At 40.9% G+C, this 21097-nt stretch overlaps 1 protein-coding gene across 1 annotated transcript in view; it reads right to left on the reverse strand.

Annotated features, from left to right (window-relative positions):
- Positions 1-21097, reverse strand: part of LOC104618471 (teneurin-4-like) — a gene marked incomplete at both ends in the record, with an annotated part of 70742 nt that overhangs the window by 40573 nt on the left and 9072 nt on the right. The gene's annotated exons all lie outside the window — the stretch shown is intronic.

Below are 21097 nucleotides of genomic sequence, written 5' to 3' on the forward strand. Positions count from 1 at the left end.
ATGCCTTTGTGCTCAGCACCAGGAATGCGAGCGACGGTGAGCACTCCTTAGTACAACTCAGCTTCTCCTATTCAGATCAAAGACACATCCTCAAGATTTGAAAACAAACAGCACCACTTAGATTTGTGTGATATCAGGGCATAACTATCTGTAGGTTTCCCGGCCATGCAAAGTCATCCAGTGCACACGTGAATCCATCTCAAGGCATTACATAAAGACAAGTGAAGTTAAGCAACAAGACAGAATACTTAAAAAGCAAAACACATGTATGAGGAGTATGGAAAATCATATGCTTATACAACTAATACTTGCCCTCTGAAAATATAAAGCAAAAGAATGTGGCTTCTTGTATCGGTTCTTCCGTCCCCAACACAAACATTTCATACTCAGTCAGTACCCAGTTTAGCTTCAGGCTCTACACAGCTAAATGATCCGATATTTGCTACACTTTGAATGACATTTCTTTTTTAAGGGAATGCCTTGATATTTTACACTATAATTTCTCGAAGAAACTGTACAATGGCACTAGCATCACAGCCATTTAACATAAACAACACCAGGAAAGAAAGAGATTATTTCCATTGCCTATTGCTCTCATTTTATTCACAAAGATACATCTGAGCTTGGCAAACACTGTCAGGGACAAGAGGTTAGTTTATTTAAACCCGTGCATCAGGGACAATCTTTTCAAGATGACTGAAAAGTAATCTGAGTAGTTCTCCAAAACAGCATGTTTAGCAAAATCAGTGATTTTTTTCCCTTCAGTCTCAGTTAGGTCATCTACCATTTGTTAACATGAGTAAGCTTCTCTGCACTACTACAATATCACAAAACACAATGGAGAGCAAAACTCTCCTTTTACCATGTGAGCAGGGACTGGGTTTGTTAACAAAGTCTTAACCATTAAGAAAGAAAATACTCTCTTAAAACTCCTAAAACTCTCCTAAAACAACAAGCAAGCACAGCAAGGAAGGTCTCCCGATGACCCATTCAAAACTCAAAACATTTTTGTATGGGTACACATACCAAGAGGGAACACTACCAACACAACTGGTAATTCAATCAGGTTACTTCAGGCAGAGTGGCCAATACTTTCACCTGAAAGGAGTATATTTACTTGGCAGAGAAACTGTGCAAGGGAAGAGAGGAAATCAGACCAGGAACAAGGAATTTGCATCAAGCATTTGACATTGATGTGTTGGCATAACATCTTTGTGTTTATATGACCCTCATCACCAGAATGCCTGGGCACTTCATAGCTATTAACCTCATAAAACCTCATCAGGTAGGAATCTGTTACGTCTACTTCACAGAAAGGAAAAAGAGAACTGCAGCACATTAAAGGACCGACTCAGTTCACTTGTTTGGGTGTTAAAATGCAATTGTGAGTTAATTCACTTACTCTGTGCTCACAGCTTCACAAGCCCTAGCAGGCATTTCGTGCACCCCTCCGCCAGCAGTTTTGGTGCTAAGCTCAGAACTGGGTGCTGCCTGAGAACGCCACCCAGTCTGGACCTCTCCATGGACCAGAGTGTCACCCAGGTGCTGCTGAGCTGTTACAGGGTCAGGGGCTCAGGTGATCGGGGCATGTGTGAGCTCCCATGTTTAACCACACGGAAGCTTGTAGTTCAATGCAGAATGACAACTCTTCACTCCTCCAAACTCAGGCAATCCTAGACAGCAAGCAGTCCGTATGCCTCTGCTGGCCCTAAGTGCTTAATCCCAGCTCCATCTACCAGATGTCTTCACATTTCAATGACTTGCATGAGCTTATACTGGGCATTACAGGTTCAAGCAGGAATTGAGCCAGTGGGCTAGATGATTTTTAAAGGTCCCTTCCTTTTTTTTTACCAGATCATTTGAATTGCTCTGTCCTTTGGCTATCACAGTCTAAGTGCTACACAAACCCTTAGGAACACATGGAAAAGCCATTGTTTCCCACAAAGGACATTGTTTCCCCTTCTCTCCTTAGGAGGAATTTGTAGCTTGTAGATCATTATTTACAGCAAGAAAATGAAGGTGAAGAATTCAGCATTGTTTTGGGCGTAGTGGGAAAGCTATGAGCATTTCTTCCAGGCATGTAAAATGCATTTTAAAACACCTGAGAGGAAATGTCTAACAAGGGGAAAATCTTGTTTCAGTGTAATGACAGAACTGGTAGCCTGGAAGTGCTAGGGCTTTTTTGCAGATCATCCGTCCCTTTGAGCAAGTGAATCAACCATTCCATGTCACCATTCATTCCTAAATGCTTTCAAAGTGTCTTACAATGTCCCAATGTAAAAAATATGACAGAATTGTCTGTAGCATAGATGCTGTGTTACCACACAGAGATAAAAGGCTTGCATTAATATGTTAACTTTTGTCTTTAATTAATAGATTTTGTATAAAGCAAAAATCTTCTTGCGTACATTGATCCCATCAACACATAGATCATAGAATCAAAGAACCATAGAATGGTTTGGGTTGGAAGTGACCCTTCAAGGCCATCTAGTCCAACCCCCCTGCCATGAGCAGGGACATCTGCAACTACAGAAAATTTCTCAGAGCCCTGTCCAACCTGATCTGGGATGTTTCCAGGGATGGGGCATCGACCACCTCTCTGGGCAACCTGGGCCAGGGTTTCACCACCATCGTTATGAAAAATGTCTTCCTTAGATCTAGTCTAAATCTACACTCTTCTAGTTTAAAACCGTTACCCCTTGTCCTGTTGCAACAGGCCCTGCTAAAAAGTCTGTCCCCGTCTTTCTTTTAAGTCCCCTTTAAGTACTGAAAGGCTGCAAGAAGGTCTCCAACGATGACCCATGAGAATGAGATGTATGCACACCATGCATACAAAAGCACAAAAATCTGAGAAACACAGAGAATTATTTGAAAAGTATTTTGATTACTATGTGGCTTAAAAAGAATTTAGAAAACGGAGTGCACAACCTTGGAGCTAGTGTTCTATTCAGGGTTTCTGATTTGATGTTTCTAAGCACAATATAAAAGCCTATAAATATTCCCACCCATAAGGCAAACAGACAGCATGCGATTTCTGCTGCAGGTAGGAAATAACCACAAAATCCTTCCTGAAACCAGAGCAAAGAGTTTGATTTACTTTGGAAACACACTCTGGTAGCAGGTATGTTATTAGTAAATCACCTGATTAAGCGTTTATCATTACTATCTTCCAAATACCAACAGCATCTGATTGGCAAGCTGGTGGAATATACAGTCTTCAGTTTGCTCCTCCTAACAGCCATATTCATGCTAAAAAGTCAAGTAGTAACAGCAGTGGATGTTTTGGGTCTCTAACTCTCAGTGGGATGTGTAAAAGTGTTGATGCACACAGTTGTTTAAAGGTTTTAGGAGAGGCAGAAATCAACCTTGTTCTATGATAAATTGATGCAAAGTTTCTTCTCGTGGGAAAAAAAAAATGACCATAATCAAGGAAAAAACTTGGAACCATGGACGAGAGGCACAATCATATACTTTGAAGTGTTAATGTTCCTAAAAGCAAAGTTAAGCTGTAAAAATAGCTTGAGATTCCTGATGTTCTCAGTCTCCAGGTCAATTGAACCCACTGTTGACATTTTCTCTGGCTTTTTTATTTTCCTCTGCTCAGCTAGATGTAAGATGTGGCTCACAAAGAGCAAATGCGCTCCTAAAAGCCCCCATGTCTTTCTCCCTCTCCCTCCCAACATGATGCTCAGTAGATATTCAGATATTGAAGGCTTCCCATGTATTAAAAGAGCACAGTGCAATTAACAATCATTAAAGTGTACCATTTTGTAAACCACCACGCAGCTTTCACTGCCCAGGAAGCCTCATGACATGCTCTTTGCAGAAGCTTTGGTTGTATTTCCCATGGCTAATAAAACTCTTTTGTCTGCCTTCTCTCGGAATGGTAACACCACTTCGGGGAAACCCTGCATGTGTCCTCTCTGGGCTGTTTCAGCACCAACAACTTAGATGATAGAAAGGCATCTGGGGCCTCTGGCTCATTACGTTTTGACATCAAATCTTCGACTTGCATAACCTTCTAGCTGTAGCTAAGCGCTACCAAAAAGTGCCCTCAAACTTGCTGAGTGGGTAACAGAATTTCCTGTGGCAGAATAAACCACCTTATTCTTAGTCCTAAGTCACCTCTGGTGGCCTTCTTGGTGGGGAAAAGAAAGAAGCCAAACTCCAGTCCTTTCAGGGTTTGATTACTTTGCTGAGTTTAGCGTTTCAACCACGGCAGTGTGATGTGACTATTCCTTTGCTGCAACTCAGATTCACTTTAGCAAAGCACATTTACAAACAGTTTAGCATCAGCTGAGCTATTTAACCATCCAAATAAATCAAAGTTCATATTGGTAGAACCAAGTATTCAGGATCATGATTCTTTAGGTTTTAACACACTATCTCATTTTCTATTGCGTTATTCCTGCTCCATAGCTGTTTGTGGAGGCCATAAGCAACATTAGTTGATGTTCTTGAACCAAATAAAGAGGAATGTTTCCCAGTTTGTTTTGAAGAGACCCAGGCTTTTGGCTATCCTTGTGTTATTGCCACTTGCTTATGACACAGCAAAACACTAAAGTCAAAACAACTTACTCAGCAGGGTAGAGAACAAAGAAACTGGAACAGCATTTAGAATGAAAAAGGACAAACAAAGATAATAATTCACATGGTCAACAAAATGGACATCTCTCGGGACAGGTTGATGGAGTAAAGGAGTTAGCAGAGAGAGGCAGATGATTGTGATAGATCACAGGGAGAAGAAAAGACAAGACATGCTTACTGAAGCATATGAGACCCCCAGAAAACACGCCAGTCAGCAAAAAAATGAAAAACACACTGCTGGCCCTTTATTAGCTTGTTGCTTTTCCCAAAGCAGCAAGCTAAGTGTAATAAATAACCAAACCAATCAATTACGATGTTTGAAAGTAAGGCTACGGCTGAAGCCACCAGCTGCTTTGACGGCATTTGTTAAATCTGTTCTCACAGCAGCTCACAGGCTCTGCTGCTGCTGCCTCGCCTGCCCTCGCAGAGCTAAGTCCTGCTGGCACCACTGCCGGCCTGGCGACTCCTCGCCTGGGCGAAGCTCCTGGAGTTGCTAAGGGATGAATAAAATAACAACTGTTTTTCCGTTAACAACTGATCTTGCCTTGAACAATGAAAAAAAGGGTTTCTCAGGATGGAAGCTCAACAAAACCAGCAAGTTAATCACCACCGCCATGAGCGTGGTGCACAGCCTGCATTTACAGCAAGCGCAGAGAGTAAAGAGCATGCAGGCAAGACAGAAAGTCTTTTGGACCTCTCATTGGAAAAACCTAGTCAGTCTCGTTGCACTAAGAATGCTTCATATTTTGAATCTGTATTTTCTAAAGATGTCAGTATATGTCCTGGTTTCAGCCAGGGTAGAGTTAATTTTCTTCATAGAAGCCAGTGTGAGGCTGTGTTTTGGATTTGGGATGAGAAAATGTTGATAAGGTGCTGATGTTTTCAGTTGTTGCTAAGTAGTCAAGGACAGTCCAGCTTCTCATGCTGGGCTGCCAGTGAGAAGGCTGAGGATGCACAGGAAGTTGGGAGGGGACACAGCCAGGACAGCTGACCCAGGCTGGCCAAGGAGATATTCCATACCATACAACGTCATGCTCAGTATATAAAGCTTCCTTCTTCCTTCAAAGAAGAAGGAAGGGTTGGAGGGACGTTCGGAGTTATGGCATCTCTCTTCCCAAGAAACCATTACGAGTGACGGAGCCCTGCTTCCCTGGAGATGGCTGAACCCCTGCCTGCCCGTGGGGAGTAGTGAATGAATTCTTTGTCTTGCTTTGCTTGTGTGCGCGGCTTTTGCTTTCCCTGTTAAACTGTCTTTATCTCAAACCATGAGTTTCCTCACTTTTACTCTTCCGCTTCTCTCCCCCGTACCACCGTGGGGGAGTGAGCGAGCGGCTGGGTGGGGGCTCGTTGCCAGCTGGGGCTAAACCACGACAGTATATTTTGCATAAGTAACACAGGGGAGCACACAAGCTTTGGAAAAGCCAGGCTTTTCTGCACAGCCACTGTACGAACACTGGGCTCGGTCTGGGGAAGAGTTTGGCTCCACTGCTCCACTGGTTTCTACAAGCACCTCACTGCACTGGTGAACAGCAAAGCCAAAGCCAACACAAGCCAAAGGACCACTCCTGGTAAGGAGAACAGTTTTCCAAAGCCCCCCAGTGCGGCATGCGGCAAAGGAGAGAATGGGAAAAGAGAGTGTGAGAAAGAATAGATGAGAGGCACTGCTGCCATAACGAACAAGAATAAAAAAGAAAGGGGAAGAAGGTGAGAATAATACAGAATGAGAGAAACTGAGAAAAAGGAGGAGGTCAGGAAGAGCAAGGAAAGCTGAGGAAAAAATAAAAGGCACTTGGAATAGGAAAAACAGCTGGAGCTCAGGGAGCAGTTGAGAAGACATTTATATAGCTTGTTTTTTTGCTCTCCCCTCTTTTTGTGGAATGAAGCATAAGATATGTGGTGGTTACACACTCCTCTTTAACCTTCAGGTTTGACAATCAGACTTATGATAACACACTCTCTAAAATGAGACCTAAGGTTTGCTTTTTCTCCTAATTGAAAAAGAAGCTGAATTCCACCACTGAATTACTCGGGGCAAATTTTGACTCAAGTAAATGTATTGCTTTCACTCCTGTCTCTGGAATAAACTTGACTGTAATTATCTGGCTAACTGTCTCTCTCTACACTGAAATTATATGATTTCTGTAGAAGTGGGAGAATTGACTGTTGCAGAATTAATCATATTTTGTGACATTCAGTGTTATGAAAAGGAGCCTTTCGGCATGCAATAATCACTGGTTTGTCAATCTTCAATAAATCAAGGAAGAGGCACGCAATATTAAGGAGAATAGGAACAGTAAAACAAACATTAAAAAAAAATCAATCGGTTTGTTTTTCTCTCACATCACTGTTGCATTTCAGTGCTGGACAAGGCTTCTGTGTCCCAGCGTGGCAGAACATACCGACACAGCAAGAGTTAAGGACTGAAGTGGTTCTATGGCCCTACTGGTGTCAGAAGAAGGTAAAAGCAGCAAGCCTGGATGCAGGATATCGTACCTGCTCTCCTGGTTCATAAGGTCAAGTCCTGGACCAGACAAATCCAAGCTGTTGTTCATCTAAGGGCATGGGGCACTTTGAGTGTTGCAGTCATTTAATATCCAAGTATGTAACAGGTTCCTCAGGTCTGGAATTGAAATCTTTAGATCCCAATGGTTTGTAATAACATGAATTCACATCATTTACATGTACGCACCCGGGTCACTAAGCCAGCTGCTGCGGGGCAAGGACAGACTGGGATTCCTGCAAGGCTGGTTCTTGCATGGACTTCGGCGACCAAAAACTCTGCACAGCGCTCTGTGCTGGTTCTAGCATCTGAACTTCTTTCCTATGTGTAAATGCTTTCCTTCCGTGGCTTAAAGCTCTTGCTCAGGGAATGTAAAACCTGACTTCAGAAAGCGTCCTCCACCCAAATGAATGTGAGCTCGTACACCAGGACTGGACTGCAGCCACGTGGGAACACAGAATCGTGCACACAGTGCTCTCCACGACCCTGCCAGATCGGGGCTGCTGTGCAGTTAGAAATGTAAAATTAATAGGTCACAAAGGAACGGAACGGAGCCCAAAAGGCAGCTTGATTACATGTTGTTTAAGTGAAGACTCTCAGCTTGTGGCTGGGAGGTCCCATGGCTCTGCTTCCTGGTCCGTTGATTTATTTGACACAAGACACTAGTTTAGAAAAACAAAAAAAGGCAGAAGGAGGGTCATTTGGGGTAATGCTCACCATTGTAAATTCCCCATCTGGCCCCCTTCCTGACTGCTCAGTGATCCACCTTCAATGAGAAAAAAAGGTTTACAAGGCTTCCTCACAGACTGGGGATAAAGACACTTGGCTGGGCTTGGCTGCGAGTACTTCATACTGAGAACTGGAGAATTTGTATCCACCCATCCCTGGGTGAAGGGATTAGGATGAAGGATTTAGATGATAAAACAGAGAGATAGAATCATAGACTCATAGAATAGTTTGGGATGGAAAGGACCTTTCAACGCCATCTAGTCCAACTCCTCTGCCATGAGCAGGGACATCTTCAACTAGAGCAGGGTGCTCAGAACCCCATCCAACATGACCCGGGATGTCTCCAGGAATGGGGCATCGACGACCTCTGGGCAACCTGTGCCAGTGGTTCACCACCCTCATTGTCAAAAGTTTCTTCCTTAGATCTAGTCTGAATCTGCCCTCTTTTTGTTTCAAACCGTTACCCCGTGTTCTACCACAACAAGCCCTGCTAAAAAGTCTGTCCCCATCTTTCTTATCAGCCCCTTTAAGTCCTGGCCGGCTGCAAGAAGGTCTCCCCGGAGCCTTCTCTCCTCCAGGCTGAGCCCCCCCAGCTCTCCCAGCCTGTCCTCCCAGCAGAGCTGTTCCAGCCCTCGGAGCGTTGCTGGGGCCTCCTCTGGCCCCGCTCCAGCAGGTCCGTGTCTCTCCTGTGCCGAGGGCTCCAGAGCTGGACGCAGCACTGCAGGGGGGTCTCCCCAGAGCGGGGCAGAGGGGCAGAACCCCCTCCCTGGCCCTGCTGGCCACGCGGCTTTGGGGGCAGCCCAGGACACGGTTGGCTTCTGGGCTGTGAGCGCACATTGACAGCTCATGTCCAGCTTTTCACCCACCAGAACCCCTGAGTCCTTCTCCATGGGGCTGCTTTCCATCCCTTCATCCTCCAGCCCATATGGATACCAGGGTTTGCCCTGACCCAGGTGCAGGACACTGGGCCTAGATATAGATAGCTGTGTTGTGTTTGTTTGTGGGGGTTTTTTAGGACCTCAAATGTCCTAAAGTAAGAGGCAGGTGCTTTCACAGCCAGCTCAGTACAGACACAGGCTGTGGGATACATCCAGTAATACCTGGGACCCTTCCTGCTGCCTGACCATTTCCTCCATCTTCAGAGTTCAAACTATGCAAGTACCAGAAGCAGTTCATTCAGAGATAATTCAGGTTTCCTCCTTCCCTCAATCAGAATCACCATGTGCAAAGGAGGAATTCAAACGATGGAGAGCTTCCTAGGTCCTAAAATTTTGCCACCAGAGTGGGAATTGCCTCCAGGGAAAACAAAGCATTGTGGTAATCACCAAAAGTCCTAGCTGCAAATGCATTTACTTGCTTTGATTTGACAGAAAAACCAGTTTTTCTTTGACCCCTCCTGACTGAAGAGCTGTAACAAAGACTTCCAAGATAGAAGCAGATGGTCTGCCAAATAGTATTAGTTCCTTCTTAGGAGAACACTTTATATTTTAATTTAGTTCCCAATTGCTCTTAATAGAGAAGAAAAAAAGCTTCTAGCTGAAGCATCACATTTCTTTGAAACCTTCAAGGAAGTGACTAGAAAGACATGTTCTAAAATGAAGCAGTTAAACTCAATGTTTGTTCAATGCAAAGAGTCAGCACTTCCTATTCAATGTCTTCCTAATTACCCCTGGGGATCAAAGACTTTCAAGTGATTGCCTGTCCATTCAGAGCGCTAACAGATGATCTCTGGCCCCTCCAGTGCTATAGTGGCTTGCTGGATGCTTGTAATTTCCTGCAGGAAAGGGAAAATGCAGTTTTAAACGGGTATATTTAAATATTTTTATGGGTATTTTTAGGAGGATATTTTAAAGTGTCGACCTATAGAAAAAAGTAGATATAAAGGTGGTGTAGCTTACCCAAGGGGCTGACTGCTTAAATACAATCTGTAATTCCCTGCACCATCTACACCGTTGTGAAAGTAGAATAGGAAGTTGAAAGAGGGACCTCAGCAACACTTTGCTGCTATTAGGCACCTTACTGCACCAAAGAAGCTTATTTCAGCCCCCCCAGCTCTACTAAATTTGATGTTACACATGCTCAAGACTTTCTCAGTAAAATAGTATTTTCCCTTCTAGATATGCTTCCTGGCAGAGACCATATTACTATAAATATTACTGAGATATTTCTTCAAGATCAAAGTCAATTATAAGATGGTCCCACTGTACCTCTAAATGGAGTTTTAATTTGTGTATATAATATTAGAAGTAACGGTTTTCCCATTGGGATACTCACTTCAATTAGAGAAATGAGGACAGGCAGCCTTACCAGAGGGTCTGCTACCTTGCTTTGCAATTACTATAGTTCTGGGCTAGCTTGTTGTGGACAGTATAATTTTACAAATGTCATTTCATTACACACATATAAACTGTGAGACCTTAATTAAAAAGGGTGTAATTTACATAGGTAAATCAACAACCTTTCACATGCTTCCTTCCTTATTATCTCTACCAGATATTGCCAGAAAACCCGTTTTCCCAAATTAATATAACAGGTCGCTTAAAGTCTAAAAAATACAGTTTGGTGTTTAAAAGTCACAGGCAATACCCATCTTCTTCTATCACCCCAGCACAACAGAGGTGGGATCAGAGTTTAAATCTAGTATCCCAGTTTAAGGGTTAAGATCTAAATATTGTTGTAGAATTGTTGCATGAGCTGATCTCTCAGACGGTTGTCTGCTCATCTATCCTTCTGAACACCACCATGATTTTATTTCAAAGACAAGTAAACGATCTGAGAGTGCTGCTCGTGATTTAATCCTAAAATAATCTGAAAAATGCATTAGTGTTATTAGTCACCATGCACATTCTAATAGTACCATAGCCCCAGTTGGGCTGTGTTAATTGATGTAAGAAAAATTAACAAAGTGACAGCCTCTGAATCCCTTGATATCCAAAGCACAGGTTTAACTTGGGCTTTACTTAGCCTGAGTAAATCTAGCCACTTCAAGAGCAAGGTGGAGGTGCTTCAAATTCAGTATGAATTTACACATTTTGTAGATCAGGGCCAGAGCGTTCATCAGCATCATCAAAACTGAGCTCTAAAGCAGAGTCCTATTGGCTTGGTGACTTTTTGAAGAGGTATGACAAAATTTAACTTGCACAAGTATTCAGGAACTTCTCATTGTTTTAACTGCTTCGGTTGACAAGTGCGTGGGTATGTTTAAAGCAGGCTAAGAATGTTTTAATTTATTTTCTAATTTTTCTTTACACAAACTTGAAAAAACAAGCAGATTTTTCCAACAGATTCGTTTGGAGAGGGAAAAATTCTTTTTTTTCCCCTGTACAAAAGGTTGGCAAATGGATACAAATGTACAGTCTGGGAAAGCTGATAAAGTGGGTGACACAGTACAATTAATGACACTAGAATTATTTTTTTTCTGTCCAGAGACCATGGGCAAAATTCAGCACGGTACTTTCAGGTACTATAAATCTGAGGGAATGGTTCAGATCAGTGTGAAAAGCTCTCTCAATAACGAAACTTAACACAACCTGATGATTTGTTCCCTTGGACTTAGAACTAAATCCAGCACATAGATTAAGGCAAGTGCTGGCAAGTGCAACCCACAGTGCTCTCTTAAAAGGCCCACAGCCATCTTTATATTTAATTACACCTAAAAAAAACATTTGCTAAGGAAACTCAAAATTCACCAAGTCAAGCACTCAAAAGTGAGCAAAGAACAGAATTAAGATTGCTTGTGTGGTTTTAGATCAGCCTCTGTATGCATATGTACTCTCTCATAGCCTTTAATTCCCTCATCACAGGCTATTTTTTTTCCACTGGCCCAATGCTGAGCAGAACAATTGCACAGAAATTGCCACTCAACCCTGGCAACTCCAGCATTGTAGCATGTTCAATTGCTTTCTAGGGATGCCATATGTGCAGCCTGGTTGGAAGCAGTAGGAGGGGGCTGGAAAGGGAAGGAATACACTCAGTGCAGACCATTTTGCTACTGCGCTCTAAATAAGTCCCTACTGAGCGTGTGTGAACTGAGATTTTCTAGTTTTGTGGCAGGCAGCTCTAGGGTGGATCGGGGGTATGATAAAGCACACGCTATTGTTTGTTCTTCTTAATAGAAAAGAGGTGTCATGATTCTTCCTTACCTCCACGCTTCTGCAGTATGAATGTCACGTAACAGTTGAGCCAACAGTAAAGTTTTGCGTAAGACTACACTGGCAGCAGGGATCCAGACCCTGTCTCTCACAGGTCTTTTCAGGATATAATCACTTGTGATCACTTAGTCCATGATAATTTTGTCTCATCATAAAATATGAAGGTATCAAAGTTCTGGCTCCTAGACATAGTATGCTGCCTTGTCCATCCCCAAAGACTACATTGATAGTAGTGAATTAAACAGTACCAAGCAGTGGAACTTGATAGTCTATACCATTAAGTTGTCAGAATGGACCCAGCCATGATTTTGGCCCTGTTCAGCCAACATCTGAATTCCTGTGCACACTTCAGCTAGCAAGGGTCAGAGATCATTCTCAGTCGATAGTTTGGGTGTGACCATCCATAAGAGATTAACAGCATAGAAATGCACCCGTTCTGGGCCAGCTGGGTGCCCAGAATGGTCCCACGTACATGTTTTACAATCCGGAGTAGCCCATGGTCCAGTTTGACTGGAGAAGGTATACTAATGTAAATGAAATGTAACTGACCCCTTAGATTAATACTGTTTGGAATATCATTATTCTTAGATTGTGGGATTTTTTTCACCAAAAGCCTCAGGAAGCCCTTTTGATGCTTGATTTCATTATCTTTTCTGCCATAATTAAACGAGATTCTGCTCCACTGATAGTTCAATTAGAGTTCCTTTTGAAATATTTAGTGTAAGCATAGCCACCATCTCTGCTAACTGCCCTGTTCTGCTTTGCTTTTTAAAGAGTCTCTTTGCATGAGGAAGCGATGCTACAGTTGTACTAGGCAAGCAAGGTGCGATGCTGCTGCTTGTGTCATGCGCTACCATGTTTGAAAACAGCTAACATATGCTCTTCTCATCATCTTTCTAGGCAAAAGTTTCTGACTGCAATAAGGACAAGCTTGGAAGTTAAGGTATGATAAAATCAGATAAAATGGAAGATAGGAAAAGCTGGTGATGGTGGGAGAGTATATTAGTTTTTCACTTAAACACAGAGATTCAACAACGTCTAAAAATCTATTTATCGAGCATCAGATTCTGATATCTCACAGTGAGCTGCATAAGTGGTCCTTTTGGAGCTTTTAAGTTTCAGCATAAACAGTGGTGTTGAGATCTTGTCACAGAGGGAAAGACTTTATTTTACAGGTCATCTAGTATGTTAGCTAGGCAGTATACTTAGGAACAACACTTCACTTAACACTGTAAAATGTACATCTACCACATAGCTTAACTTTAACAACAGGTAAAAAAACTTAGAGAATGCATCGCTGCACATATCCAATAGAAATATATGTCCCAGCTGCAGATCAGGCTTTGAAGCCATTTTCTAATTTATTCTAGAAAAAGATGGGAGAGAAACACTAAACTATAACTAAGGAATATTTTTCACTGTCAGTGACATCCCTAACTGAGCTTACTCGTATGACTAGTTACCCACAAAAATGTATGGTATTTAAAAACACTGAAAGAAAGCCCATTAAGGGAAACATTTCTTTCTGACTCCACTTAACTGCAATTAAATTATGTTATTTCACAGTAATTAGTATGAAATAAAAACACAGACTGGAGGAGAACTCCTTCCAGTAGACATTAAGATCTGTAAAATTGATTCCTTTTCAGTGTCTGTGTGCAAAGGTCAATCTAAGCTGTGAAATGAAGATTATAGCAGCACATCTGTGCCACTGTCATAAAGGTAAGGCTGGCACTTTTGGTGTCAGCATGCTGTTATCTTCTTTTCTGGGGGCTTATAGCAACTATAAAAACTCACTAAAAGTGACTGATAAAAGCTTATAAAAGCTGAGAGCCCATATCTTACCATTTAATAAAAGCACATGGAAATAACCCCATCCCTCCTTGTGTTCAAGATTCTTAAATTTAAGAAAGGATCAAGCATCCAAAGGGCTAATTGTGATGTTATGTGACTGATCTGTGGTTTCACGGCGCACTGATGCAAACTCCAAGATCAAATGGAGCCCTCTGGATATACAGCCTCAACCTGCTTTCAACCAGTTAAAGAATCGGCTGAACTGATGGTCTACTTCCAAGTGGAAGTCATTCTTCCAGTGATCGTACAATGATGAAAGAGGATCAGACTTTGACAAAAGGACCTCTTTATTCAGTGTCAAAATAAAACAATAAGCAGAAATAAAAAAGTAATATATAAAACCCCAGAACAATAGGGAAACACAAAGTAATCTATATAAATCTAAGACCATACAGAGAGTTGATAAAGGAAGGTGACGACATGGAAAAAAAATTTATGGCTTGAAAAAAACAAAGGAAAATAGAATATTTTTGAAGTGTACTGAAACCTAGTAAAATGAGCAACAATATAGCTATTTTCTTGATGGAAATGGAGAAATTGTTAATAATGTTATAGTAAAGGCTAAAGTGTATTTTTGTTCTGGTTTTTGAAAATAACTATGATAATGCAATTATTTCACAGGAAATAATTTTTTCCAGTCCATTAATAACCAAGAATTATAATAAACTACATCTATTCAAGGACAAGCATTTTTAAATCTGCAGGCTCATTTAGCTTGTACCCAGTAACTGAGACAAGCCATCAGAAGAGGAATCTGACTCACTGATTAATACTGAACCAGCTACCAAGAGATTAGAACAGGGTTAATGCTGTACAAATATTTAAGAAGGGAAAAGAAGAGGATGCAAGTCACTTAGATCGGATAGCCTGACATCCGTTACAGGCAAAATAATGGAAAACATAACACAGAATTCAACTGACAAAGAATAAAGAAAATGAATGTATGGTAACTCAGGCCAACCATATTGCTTTTCTGAAAAATAGATCTTAAGAAACAAGCAGTTACTCATTTTTTGACAAGATTACAGTTTAGTAAGACATTTGATTTAGTTTGGTATGACTTTCGATTACAGAAACAAGCACTTTCCAATGGTAAAAAGCAACGTATACGTGTGCTTAAAAACTAACTGAAAGACGTTAAAATCATCATCATTGGTGAATAATCATCAAATGTTAAAATTTCTTGTGGAATTCAACAACTGATAGTTGGCCTGAAATTATCCAACACTTGCATCAATGTTAGATAAGTAAATATAAAATCATGGATGACTAAACATGCAGATGACTCAAAGACTATTTAAGGGACAAATACAATGATGAGGACAGAACAGATAAATAGAAGAGCTGGATAGCTACTAAATTTGAATGATTCAAACAAAGTGTGCTTAAGGTTCAAACAAAATGTTTCAGAGGCCAGTCTGTACACTTAGGATAACGGATTGCAAGTTATGATGATGAAATGGGACACTGGCGAGTGGAGAGCAGAAGACTGAAAATTACTTAGGGAGTAGGCACAAGAAGATGTTGTATAACACAATCCCAATGTCATTTTTATAACCAAAAAGAGATAATGAGATCCTTACACATATAAGCTGGGAACCAGTGAACCAGTAAGTGTATGACTTGCCTATGTAAAAATGGTGGAGAAAGTAGCTGGATTTTACTGGTCTGCCATGTCCTAAGAGGTCTGTCTAGTTCATCTGACAATGATTATGGCTTTTAGCAGTGAAAACTAAGAAAAAGAGTTTTAAATGAAAATTATATGAATCTTCCTACTTCCTGCTTCCAGTAAACACTAAATTAGTTCCTAAAAGATGCAGTATTTGACCAGGCCCTTTAGTCAGTGCAGACTTCAAAGACGTGTTAATCGCCTTGCTAGAGAGAAATTTTGCCGCCCAGTTCAGAACATCTTGCCATCAAATGGAATACCTAAATTTTCATACTTCCCAGTTTGCCCACACAGGGCAACTCTTACAAAATTAGCAGGTTTAAATTATCTTCTACCTATCATCTACCTTCTATTCTTTTCCAGGAATATTTTCTGGCAGTGTCTCTTTCAGTAGCATATACATCATCATATATTTCTCCTACCCCAACACTTTTAACATCAGGTAACAGATCTTATGTAGGCCGAAACAGTGAATGTTTTTTAATGGGGTTTCTATGCTGAGTTTTTAAACATCCACCTGAATGAATTTATCTTCACAAGAACAGCTTTAAAGTGGGATCTTGTACCTTTATCACCTTTATTTTAAAGCTGTGGTTAAATCACTTGTACTTTCTTTTCTGTGAACAATGAAGCTAACAGTGGATGCTATCCAAACATACAATGCAAAATCCAAACCAAAAAAGAGATGAAGACAGTCCTCTAATAATACAAACAGCTCTTCCTGACTTTGCAGGTGATGGAAAATAAGATCTGAGTTACAATTCATACCACCATCCACCTAAAGCTGCAAGAAGAAACAACAAAACAGGGGGAAATATAAGACTGAACATAGTTCGTCTTGGTTTTAATTTTGTGTCTTTCTCATTTCTCAGACGATTACTGTTGTGTGTACAGGTACTGTGCTAACACCAAATGCCTTTTCTCGGTCACGTTGGGCAAAATGCATACGTAACACTCCTTAATGTAGCTACACTGTGCTGTACTTTGGGGATCTATCTGTGTACTATACAACCCTGTGTGTGTGTGCCTGTGGAGAAGAAGATGGAGGAATGTCAGTAAAGTGACTGGGGCTGAAACATTTGAGTGCACCTGACAGGGAAAGTTTCTTTTGCCAGATGCCCGTAGACTTCCTGAGCTCAGCTTCCCTACTCAACCAGCCTCTTGTAAACTTTACACACAGCAGCTGCCCTCAGTTGTTCATTAACAAGAGTGATGGAGGCTAATGCAAAGCCCTGCGCTCTTCCCATCTCTCTGCTACAGAAGAATGATGCAAAAAGATTCCTGCAACTGATCTGAAATCACACACTTTTGAATGATCATCCCAAAGCTCATGTTGATGGCATCCATGGGACCGAGACTATTTTCATGTCTTAGCTTCCCCAAGATATTTTACAGGGGCAAAATTTGGACCTCAACAACAAAAAAGACAAGAAGATCATTCGAAACTGGATTGAGGGGTCAAGGTCTGTCTCGATGTATTTTCTGTCTTTAGTCAGGTCAATCTCCAGAATCAGGAATACATAAAAATACATGCAGACTTTTCCAGGATTGGTGCAGCTCCTGTTGCAGACACTGGGACCACTGCCATCGACTCTGACTGTATTTGAACGAGTGCTAAAGTAAATGGAGTAGCTCCAGTTTAAGAGCAGCATGCGCAAGAGAAGAACAAGGCCCGTATTTCCCAAATGTCACTGGGTATGAAGGAAAGAGCCAGATGTCATCAGATCTGTACGACTTAGTGAGGAAGTGGCACTAGCCATGCTTGGATGCATTTGGTACAGTAAAAGCCAGCTTTAACAGAAAAAACCCCACGTATTCAAGTTCTACTATAAAAGATAAAAATGGTAGTGCTGGGTCGTGATGGTGGTTCCCTCTTAATCAGTATCCTGAAATGTTATGTTTCACAATAGTATATAGTATATTTTAGTACATAAATAATCTATTACTGATAATGCTACAGCACCTTTCAGATTGGATCTCACAGTTTTATAGATTAAGGGTAAAATTAAGTAAATGAGACACAAAGTTAACTGAATGAACTGTGTGCAGTAATTTTATGAAGATGTGAAAGAACCAAGGACCTGGAAGCTCCTCTTTAGGTGACAGATTGACTTCATAATGTAAAGGTGTTGCTAGAACAGATTGTTGAGCTACCATTTCTGCATTTTGTCTAAGATAAGGTGGAAACAGAAAACATTGAAAGATCCCTGTAAATCAAACGAACAAATGGCAAGAGTAGCAAAATAGAACTTAATGTGGGATCAGAAAAGAAATATTAAAGTAGAAAATGAAAGAAACTTGTTGGCAGGGTAATAAATTGGTTTATATTTTAACTTGAATAAAACCCTTTATATCCAGGTATAAATGTAGGATTAACAGATATAGCTCAAGTTTAATAATTAAGCATTAGCAGCTTTTCCTATTGATCTCAAGTGGCATGTAAACACCACAGTAATTGGTATACTATACATCTATAGCTAACTAGTTAGATAGCTAAGGGCTTTGGAGAGCTGCTTTAAATTGGATTTATTACACAGCATCAAAGAATCACGGACAAACTGAGCTAAAGTTAGCTTTCAGGGTGTTTTTTAGACAATAAAAAGAAAGTCACTTTATAAACACATCATAGTCCTAGCACAGATTTACTGTCAAAGCGTTTTGCCTGTAGCAACCAACACTGTTCTTTAAGTGAAGCTGCATCTGTGCGGAGTTCAAACAAACACAGAACTAAAAAGTAAGAGAGCTCTGACTCCAATCAAATGAATTACTGTTTTGGCTTCATAATATGTTTTCCAGCCCGAACTTTAATCTAAATCAAATGCCTATCTTTCTTGCTGTTCATGCAATGCAACCGCAGCACATGCTTAAGTATAGGAAAATTGCAAGTGCCTAACTACATCAAATTGTACTTCCATCTAGTCTGGAATCTACATCAGGCAGAGGATAATACCTTCTGTTTCAGAAGAAAGAAACTATTCTCCATCGCTAATTCATTTAGAAACTGTTCCGTGGATCTAGCCAAACAGCTGCTGGGCATGGAGATCTGGACAATCAAACAGGTCTTTTCTGTTTCTAAACTCAGAAATCTTCCTCCCGAGCAGTACAGCAATGTCAGAGATTCTTTACAGTGCTATGCTAGCAGGCCTGGCATCTGCCAGGTACAGAAACTCTGCTGGCAAATAATCTGGATAGCAACATACCTCGTGGTATTATCTCTGCAATAAGATTCTCGCTACAAATTAGCTCTCCAAGGCAGCCCTCCATGCCATACAGACCCCATCACATCCCAGCAAAAGCCATGAAAGTTTTCCTTGTCCTTCCTTTCCTTTTCCTGTCAGTTGAATGGACAATCCTCCAATGGGAAATTTCATTTTAAAATGGTGTCTCTTCACAACCTCCTGGAACAGCAAATTTGCAGGTCAGCTACAAGCTGCTTAAAGAGGCCTTTCATTTCAGTGGTTCCAGCGATGCCGTTCCTGCCATTTTAATGCTACAGCCCTGCTCCAACCCTGCTTTTCTCTTTGGTGTTCTCACCCCACGAGACAAGCTTCTGTGGAGCTTCTGTGGAGCTCACGGGATTTGCATAAGCTGTGTGTGTGCAAAACTTTGACGTGCATTGTCGCCACAGCCTTAGCGTGTGTCTCTGAATATTTGAAAAGGTGGCAACAAGTCAGTCAAAAGCTGGTTAATTTAAATGAAAACCAGCTTCTGGTGCTTAGTATACCCTCTTGTATTTTGTTTGTCATTATCTCTTCAGACGAGTGACTCAGCCCTGTAAAACCTTCAGCTTGATCACAGTGTTGACACATGATACCAGCCATTCAGCTTCCATGGACTTCTATTTATGCTTCCTCTCCTCTTCTTTGAAAAAGCTCAGCAAGATAAATGAACCTCAGACTATTAAATACTATAAAGACTTTCATAAAATAAAGGAAACTCTGCCTTTTACCCTTAAACAAATGATTCGGCAAGTGCTTCCGATGAATTTCAAAAATTAACCGGCTTCAGCAAAGAACTTCAGAAATGACCCAATGCCTCGTTGCTTCCACGCAGCTCTGCCTGTCTCTGATGGTCACCCATCACAGTTGTGTCTGAGCATCTGTCACACAAAAAGTACTGACAATAGCAGAGTCTCTCGTGGATGTCCTGGTGTCTCCAGCACCACACACTTGTACAGGTAGGTAAGGCCTGCGCTGGGTAGGTTTTAATATATAAATGGAGGACTGTGACGTGTCTGATGCCATGAAGAGCATCCTGAAGCCCTAGATGTTACTCTGAAGTACTTCCATTAACTGATCAGTATATAAAAAAATAAAAGTAAATGCCAAGCCACTGCCATGGGACCTGATCCAAAGTCCATTCACTTAAACGGGAGTCTTTCCAATGACCTCAGTTTGCTTTGGAGGATGAAAATAGTCATTAAAAAGATAATTTCTGTGGTTGTTTTAACTAACAAGAGCAGGTGGAAAGTAGCCAAGTTCCCAACACTCATGCGCTGTTATATAGATTAGACCTTCTTACTCCTGATTAAGTTAGACCTGACCACTCAAATAGTCCCCATGGCATTGAAAAGAGCAAGATACTGCTTAAATGAGGAAAGGTATCTGTAAGAAAATGCAACTACATGAACATGGGGGGAAAAAAAACCAAAAATTGAAGAAAAAAGGTAATTTATTTTGAAAATAGACCAGGTTAATTTAAAGAATGAACTAGTTCCTCTTAAGAATGGTGTAGTTTTTATCAGAATGCAAAATGTCTCAGGTTAACTTAGTGAAAGTACAAACATTTGGACTCCCTGACTCATTTTCTTTCTTTTGGGTTAGGTGATACAATTCTCATCTGCAACTTGACAGGATGTAGAAAATAATTACAAATGAAAAGGTTATTCATAATTTTTAAATGAGTTAATTAGTAAACCCCACCAGAGTTACTCATTACAGTAATTAATAATTGATTATACTTGAAATTAAACACAATTTTTCATCAAAATCTAATTAAATATCTGCCTTTTTACTTGTTGATTAGAACACTGGGTCTGGTAGAGACAATCTTTGCTAAACATGTTTATGCTGAACTGAACCATCAAATTTGATTTTTAATAATTGATAGTTCCTTTAGAAATTACTAATTATGACCCATAATTACAGCAGTTCAACCTGATCAGCATTTCTGGCACCTTGCCAGCCACCCCTGGAGCCTGGCAAATGCGAGAGGATTCATCTGAATGGGGAAGAAAGGATGGGAGAGCACTCAATGGACTTACCTTTTAACTATATTAATCATGATTTTAAGCAGGAGCCTGATCTTTTCAGAACTCTGAAAAAGGGTTTTGAGTTGGAGAATACCGAGTGGCAAACCAAACTCTTCAAAATCTATCAAATGGCAGACACCTCCTCCATCAGAATTAACAGGCACCGCTATTCTGAGTTATAACGATACTCCTCTGACACGCTGAGATAATGTCCAAAGGAACCATGTTCAGGGCATAAGGAGAATACCAGACAAATGAGAAAGGCGAGTCCAAATGTACGTAGCAAATGATGAAAACTGACTGCATATTTCATCAAACTGCTGCTGATTTAATGTTGGTTAATTAATCATTCCTGC

The sequence above is a fragment of the Phaethon lepturus genome, unplaced genomic scaffold (assembly GCF_000687285.1).
Source record: "Phaethon lepturus isolate BGI_N335 unplaced genomic scaffold, ASM68728v1 scaffold15373, whole genome shotgun sequence".
Classification (NCBI taxonomy): domain Eukaryota; kingdom Metazoa; phylum Chordata; class Aves; order Phaethontiformes; family Phaethontidae; genus Phaethon; species Phaethon lepturus.